At 38.5% G+C, this 7,415-nt stretch overlaps 1 non-coding gene across 1 annotated transcript; it reads right to left on the bottom strand.

Moving 5' to 3' along the window:
• Positions 1–3,932: 3,932 nt before the first annotated feature.
• Positions 3,933–4,039, bottom strand: LOC128287089 (small nucleolar RNA R71). Its single transcript, XR_008277789.1, has one exon. It is a non-coding gene; the product is annotated as a small nucleolar RNA R71 (small nucleolar RNA).
• Between the last annotated feature and the right edge of the window lie 3,376 nt (positions 4,040–7,415).

The raw sequence follows: 7,415 nt of genomic DNA, 5'->3' as shown, positions 1-7,415 counted from the left end.
TAGTCGACGCGGATCCGAAGCGTAAGGATATCGAGTATCGTGGGTGATAAAGTGTTTCTCAAGGTATCGCCTTGGAAAAGATACTCGATTCGGCCGTAAGGGCAAGTTGAGCCCGAGGTTCATTGGGCCATATGAGATATCCGAGCGAGTCGGTCCAAAGGCATATCGTTTGATTTTGCCCCGAACTCAAAAAGGTTCACGATGTCTTTCATGTTTCGATGCTTCGACGCTATAGATCCGATCCATCGCACGTGATTAGTCCATCGAAATTGAAATTCAAGCTAATATGAGTTATGAGGAAGAACCGATTCGTATCCTATCACGAGAAGTGAAAGAGTTATGAAACAAGCGGGTTCCGCTAGTGAAAGTGTTATGGCTCAAGCACGGGATAGAAGAAGCTACTTGGGAGACCGAGAACTCTATGAAAGAGCGATATCCAAACCTATTTACCGGTAAGATTTTCAGTGACGAAAATTTCTTAAGGGGGAGAGTTGTGACACCCAAAATTGACCCTAGTCGGAATGTGGTTTCGGGACCACAAAACCGAGGCATAAAAATAATTAAAATTTATTTTGATGCCTATAATATGTGTTTGCTCATGTATGACATTTTATGATGATTGATTTAGTGTTATAAAGGTGAATTCCACTAGAAAGGACTTAGTAGTGAACTTTGAAAGTACGATAGGGAAATGTGTGATGACTAATTAAAGCATGCATGCAAAATAATGGACTTGCATGTCAAATTCCCCTTTATAGGTGGTGGCGGCCATGACAAGGAGTCTGGGCTAAACATGTCATGAAACATGTTTTGTTGGTGCATTAGGGTGAAATAATAAACAAAGGTGTATGGGTGATAAAAGAATGAAAAAAAAATGTGTGTGAGTGTGGTAATCCCCCTTGCCGTGAGTTGAGAAAGAAGGAAGAAAAAAATTGTTGTGTTCATCCTTTCTCATCTTTTGGCCGAAAATCATAAGGAGGAAGAAAGGGATTTTGCTCCATTTTTTTAGTTTAGAAGAGAACTAGAAGGAGATTTGGCCAAACTTGTACCAAGATTAAGGTATGTATGAGGTTGTGTCATGAGATTCATGCATGTTTAGTTGCCAACTTGATGTTCATGTTAGCCATGGTTCAAATCCTTGTTATGACATGGAAGTGGTATTTGGTCAAAAGTTGGTATTGTGATAAAGCCATTGCATGCTAAGTGTGAAGCTTGATGATGATGCATGCAATGATGGATTGTCTACTCTTGAAATTTCTTTGTAGCCATCTTGAGTAAGACTTTGAGTTTTCTTTTTGTTTAACCATGATTGAAGTTGAAAGGGGCATGATTGTGATGTATTCGCCATGATGCATTCATGAGCATGGTTCATGCTTCTTGCATGTTAGTTAAAATTTGTGTTTTGGATGGCTATGGACACCTTGAAATTCGCCATGCTCATATATGTATATATATGTTTGCACATGATGTTTTGGTTATGAAGTAAGTGATGAATATGTTTGTTTAAAGAAGAAGATGTTGAAGAATGTTTGTGAAATTGCAAGCACATTCTACCTAGCACACATATGAGTGCTTGATGCTATATTATAAGTTTTGAGCTACAATATGCAAAGCATTAACTAGTAAAATGCATGCTGTTTTTGTGTGGTATTAAGTGCATAATTGGCCTCAACATGGACATGTATATTCGGCCTTAGGTAGCCTATTGATGGCCTTAGCTTTTCCTTGATGCTCGAATGAATTGTATTGAATTGCTTGATGTAGTATAAAATGTGCATGACCATTGTGTATTCAAGCTAAAGGGTGGCCATATGACCATTTAAACTCCTTGTCATATTCGCCATAAGCTAGCACAATGAGGTTTTAATAAATTGAATTTGTTTGAATTAGCTCAAGAGCTTAGAGGGCCACAATTGGACAAGGGAAGGAAAAGTGATCGAATAGCCGTAAAAGCCGCTCGACAACATCCGAGGTAAGTCCTCAAGAAGTGACCCTACTTGAATTATGTGGAATGAAATATGGATGTGTATTGATTATTGATTTATGTGTGTGAGTATTTGAATGATACCCGGCTAAGTCCCGAAGGCGATTATGCTAGTGATTACCTTTGTGTTTGAGCCTTGGTAACGAGAATGAAACATGAATGTCTAATGATTATTGATGTATGTGTGCATGAGAAATTGAATGATATCCGGCTAAGTCCCAAGACATTTATGCTGAAATTATATCCGGTTAAGACCAAGGCAATTGTGCTAGTGGCTACATCCGGCTAAGACCAAGGCATTCGTGCGAGTCATTCTATCCAAAGCTAAGACCAAGGCATTTGTGCACGTGGTTATATCCGGTTGTATTCAAGAAGCTTGGGCTGGAAGTGAGTGTTGGTTGCTGTAATAAATTCAATTAGTACGCTCGAAAGGCCCAAAGAATAAGGTATGTTTATATGTGCATTGGAAAGTCGACATGTTTGAGCAACATTCGCTCAATCGACTAACAATTTCAGCTATTGAATAGGTTGATACCTTGTGAAAGTATATAATGATGAAGTGGGAAGTAAGAATGATTATGTGAATGTGTATTAATGAAATGATGCATTTGGCTATGTGAATGTATTGCTTTAATTAAAGCTGATTTTATTCCTTGAGACTTACTAAGCATAAAAATGCTTACCCGTTGCTTTGGCTCTGTTTTATAGATTTTGCTCGATAGCAATCGGATTCGGGATCATTAAAGTCAAGTCATCCACACTATCAACGCCTCTATTTTGGTATAAATTTTGGTTGAACTTTGAAATGGCATGTATAGGACTACCCTTGTTGGTTTAAATATGTTTGTGATGTATATGTGTACGGCCATGCTAAAATGGCTCGTAAAAGTGAAGTACTGAACTTAGACTATTTGCGGTTTGTATATATATATATGGTGTCATGATGTGATTATGGATTGGAAATGGGAATGTTGGTCACATGATCAGCCATTGGTATGGTTAAAATGATCATATGTGAACCTATGTATGGCAAGACTAGTTGGTTCATGGAGACTACAAAATAGGTAAGACCTACCTTAAAAACAGATGCTGCCAGCTGCAGTGATGTGAATGTGAAAAATCACCAAAATTTGTAGGAATGGTATTAAATAGTGAATAAGCTATGTAAATGAACCTTGATGAGTCTATTTTCATATGGAAGAAACGAAATGGTCATAGGAGTTACATGTTAAGAGATATTAAAGCTATTGTGAGACAGGGCCAGAACGGTTTCTGGGTCCCCTGTCGAAACTTTAAAAATTTACTATAAATTATCCAGAAAGAATTAGGAGTCATGCCTTATATGTACAGATTCCATTTTGAGTCTAGTTTCATTAGAAACAAACGGCACCAGTATTAAAGCCCTGTACAGAGAGATATTCAAGTTGTAACGCGCGAAGGTCAAATCGTCGATCCCTGTAACATGGGTGACTTTAACTAATAAACTGTACCAATTGGCCCGAAACCAGGGATGGATATATGAGTCTAAATTCAGGGAAAATTTACGAAACCAGTTTCCGAGTTTTGAAACTCGAGATATGATTTTTAAGGCGACGGTGACGCAGTTTTCTAGCCTGACTGGAAATGTCAAATTGGTGGGCAAAATATGTGGACTTGGCTTGTTAACCCCTCGTGTCCGACACCGGCGATGGTCTCGGGTTCGGGGTGTTACATTGATGATTTGTAGGATGAGGATCCCAACGCTCATTTAGCCATCTTCTTAGAACTATGCGATACATTTCAAATTAATGGTGTCTCTGATGATGCCATTCGTCTTCGGTTATTCCCTTTTTCATTGAGGAACAAAGCTAAAAAATGGTTGAACTCGTTACCATGATGGTCAGTTACTACATGGGAACAAATGATCGAAAAATTTTTACTAAAATATTTTTCGCCGGCTAAAACGGCTAAATTACGTAATGATATCTCTTCTTTTGTGCAGATGGATTTAAAAACACTCTACAATGCATGGGAGAGATACAAGGACCTTTTGAGAAGGTGCCCTCACCATGGGTTACCGCTTTGGCTACAGGTTCAAATGTTCCATAATGGCCTGAATCCTTCGACTCGACAAATGGTTGACGTAGCTGCTGGCGGAACCATCCATAATAAAACACCTGAAGATGCCTATGAGTTTATAGAGGAGATGTCACTGAATAACTATCAGTGGCAAGTCATGATGACAAAGCCAACGAAAACAGTCGGCGTTTATAACATCGATTCAGTCACCATGCTCTCTAATCAGGTAGAACCCTTAAATAAAAAGATTGATGGTTTTCTTAGTTCTTCACAAGTTCACCTAGTAATGCAGTGCGAAGCAAGTTGAGGTGGAACAAACCATTCGGAATACCAACCTTATGGCTACAACATGGATAACGAGCAATTAAACTACATGGGTAATAATCCTCAACCTCAAAACAATCCATGTAGTAACACTTACAATGCAGGTTAGAGGAACCACCCCAATTTCTCGTGGAGCAGTCAAGGAAATCAAAGACCACAACCACTCCAGGCTACCAACAACCACCCTACCAATAGGAAAAGAAGCCGAACCTTGAAGAGATACTCTCAAAGTTTATTTCAGTGTCAGAAACTCGTTTCCAGAACAACGAGACAGCACGTAAAAATCAACAAGCGTCGATCCAAGGGCTAAAAACTCAAATAGACCAGCTTTCTAAAATAATTTCCAAACGACCACAAGGTAGCTTGCCAAGTAATACTAAACCCAACCCAAGGGAACAGCTAAATGCAATTAATATTCAAGATGAAAAAGGAGTTTTTGAGCCTGAACTAGAACCGAGGCAAGAAACTGTGGTAAGTAAAAGTCAAGGTAAGGTAGATAACAATAAAAACAAAACGGTGAATGTCAAATATATACCTCGTGTGCCATACCCCAACACGACAAGGGAAAATCGCTTAGATGAACAATTTGGTAAATTCCTTAAACTCTTAAAAAATTTACATATTAACTTACTGTTTATTGAAGCCCTATCGCAGATGCCAAACGCAATGAAATTCTTAAAAGAGCTTTTAGTAAATAAGTCGAAGTTGGACGAGGCATCGCATGTGGAGCTAAACGCAGTGTGCTCAGCTATTTTGAAAAATAAGCTACCGAACAAACTAAAAGATCCAGTGAGTTTTACGATTCCTTGCTTAATTGGTAGTTTAGATGTTAATAATGCATTAGCTGATTTAGGGGCTAGTATCAACGTCATGCCTTATAAAATGTATAAGAAACTAGGTCTCGGGAAACCCAAACAGACTAGGATAAGCATTCAACTAGCAGCTAAAACTATAAGATTTCCTAGGGGTATTATTGAAGATGTGCTAGTAAAAATCGATAAGTTTATATTTCCCATTGACTTCATTGTTTTAGACATAGAGGAGGATAGCAACACTCTTTTAATTCTGGGAAGGCCCTTTTTAGCAACTGCAAAAACAATTATTGATGTTGGCACAGGTGAGCTCACGCTTCGCGTAGGAGATGACACACTCACTCTTCAAGCTCACAATTCTGACAACACATCGAAAATTGAAGGTGATCATCTAAACCATTCCATTAAAACTAACCACATGATACAACCCACTTTTCAGGAGATAAGTCTGAAGGAAGTACATGAGCTACTCTCAAACAATAGTAAAGGATCTATTCATGAAGCACGAAGGCTGCAAATAGAGAAGATAGATGAATGCCGAACACATAAACCGAGAACACACGATAAACCAAAACTACGCCAAGACGAGCTTGATATCTCTCCAAATCAACTTAAAATTGGAGATAAAATCTTATTAGATACCGCAGATCCCCACATTGTCACTACCACACTGAATGAAGAAATCCCTCTTATGGTACTCAGCATTTTTCCATTCGGTACGGTGAGGTGAGTCATCCCAAGTTCGGCACTTTTAAGGTAAACAACACTTGTTTAAAACCTTATTTTATGATTGATAGCAGGAATGAGGAGTATAAACTCCTCGAACCATCATGATCATTCAACAGAGAGGTAAGTCGAGCTTAGACTATAAATAAGTGCTTCTTGGGAGGCAACCCGAGCACTAACTGTATTAACTTCATTAAAATTTAGTCTTCAACATCTAACTTACTAACGGAGCTCTCTAACACAGGTTTTCCACAGAGACACGGCCAATCACACGGGTGTGCTTATGGCCCTGTGAAAATAGGGCAAGGATTTCCCCAAACACGGGCTGCGATAAAATGCCACGACCGTGCGACATGGCCGTGGTCGAGCCTGCCAAAACAACATGGGTGTGATAGCCCAAAATTGACCCTAGTCGGGATGTGGTTTCGGGACCACAAAATCGAGGCATAAAAATAATTTAAAATTTATTTTGATGCCTATGATATGTGTTAATTTGTGTGTGGCATTTTTGATGATTCGATTTAGTGTTATAAAGGTGAATTTCACTAGAAAGGACCTAGTAGTAAACTTTGAAAGTATGGTGGGGAAATGTGTGATGACTAGTTAATCATGCATGCAAAAATAAGGGATTTGCATGTCAAATTTCCCCAAAAGGAAGCTTAGTGGCCGGCCATGACAAGGGTTATGGGCAAAGAAAACATGTTGAAACATGTTTTGTTAATGGATGATGAGGGAAATGATTTAATAATTAAGTTGTGAGAAGAGAAGAAAAAAAATGTGTGTGAGTGTGGCATTTCCCCACATTGCCGTGTATGTGAAAGAAAAACAAGAAAAAATTTGTTCATCCTTGTTCTTTCCTTCTTGGCGAAAATACTAAGGGAGAAGATAGGAGTTTTGCTTCATGCTTGGCTTGGAAGAGAACTAGAAGGAGATTTGGTCATACTTGCATCAAGATTAAGGTATGTTTGAGGTTGTGTCATGAGATTCATGCTTGTTTTGGTTGCTAACTTGATGTGCATGTTAGCCATGGTTCAAATCCTTGTTATGCCATGAAAATGGTGTTTGGCCAAGGTTGATATTGTGTTAAAGCCATTGCATGCTAAATGTGAAGCTTGTTGATGATGCATGTAATGAAGGATTGACTACTCTTGAAATTTCTTTTAGTATTCTTGAGTAGGACATTGAATTCTTTGTTTAACCATGACCAAAAACAAAATTAAAAGGAGCATGGTGTGAGGTATTCGCCATGGTGCATTCATGAGCATGATTTATGCTTGTTACTTGATTGGTAAAAATTGTGTTTGGATGGGTATGAACCCCTTGAGATTCGCCTTGCACCTATATGTGTGTATATGTTTGCACATGATGTTTTGGTTATGAAGTAAGTGATAAATATGTTTGTTTAAAGAAGAAAATGTTGAAGAATGGTTGTGAAATTGCAAGTACATTCGCCTAGTACACATATGATGTGAAAATCTTGGAATTTATTGTTGATTTGGTGCAAGAATGAC

This window comes from Gossypium arboreum, chromosome 13 (assembly GCF_025698485.1).
Source record: "Gossypium arboreum isolate Shixiya-1 chromosome 13, ASM2569848v2, whole genome shotgun sequence".
Lineage (NCBI taxonomy): Eukaryota > Viridiplantae > Streptophyta > Magnoliopsida > Malvales > Malvaceae > Gossypium > Gossypium arboreum.
This window is presented reverse-complemented; position numbering and strand designations above follow the sequence as displayed.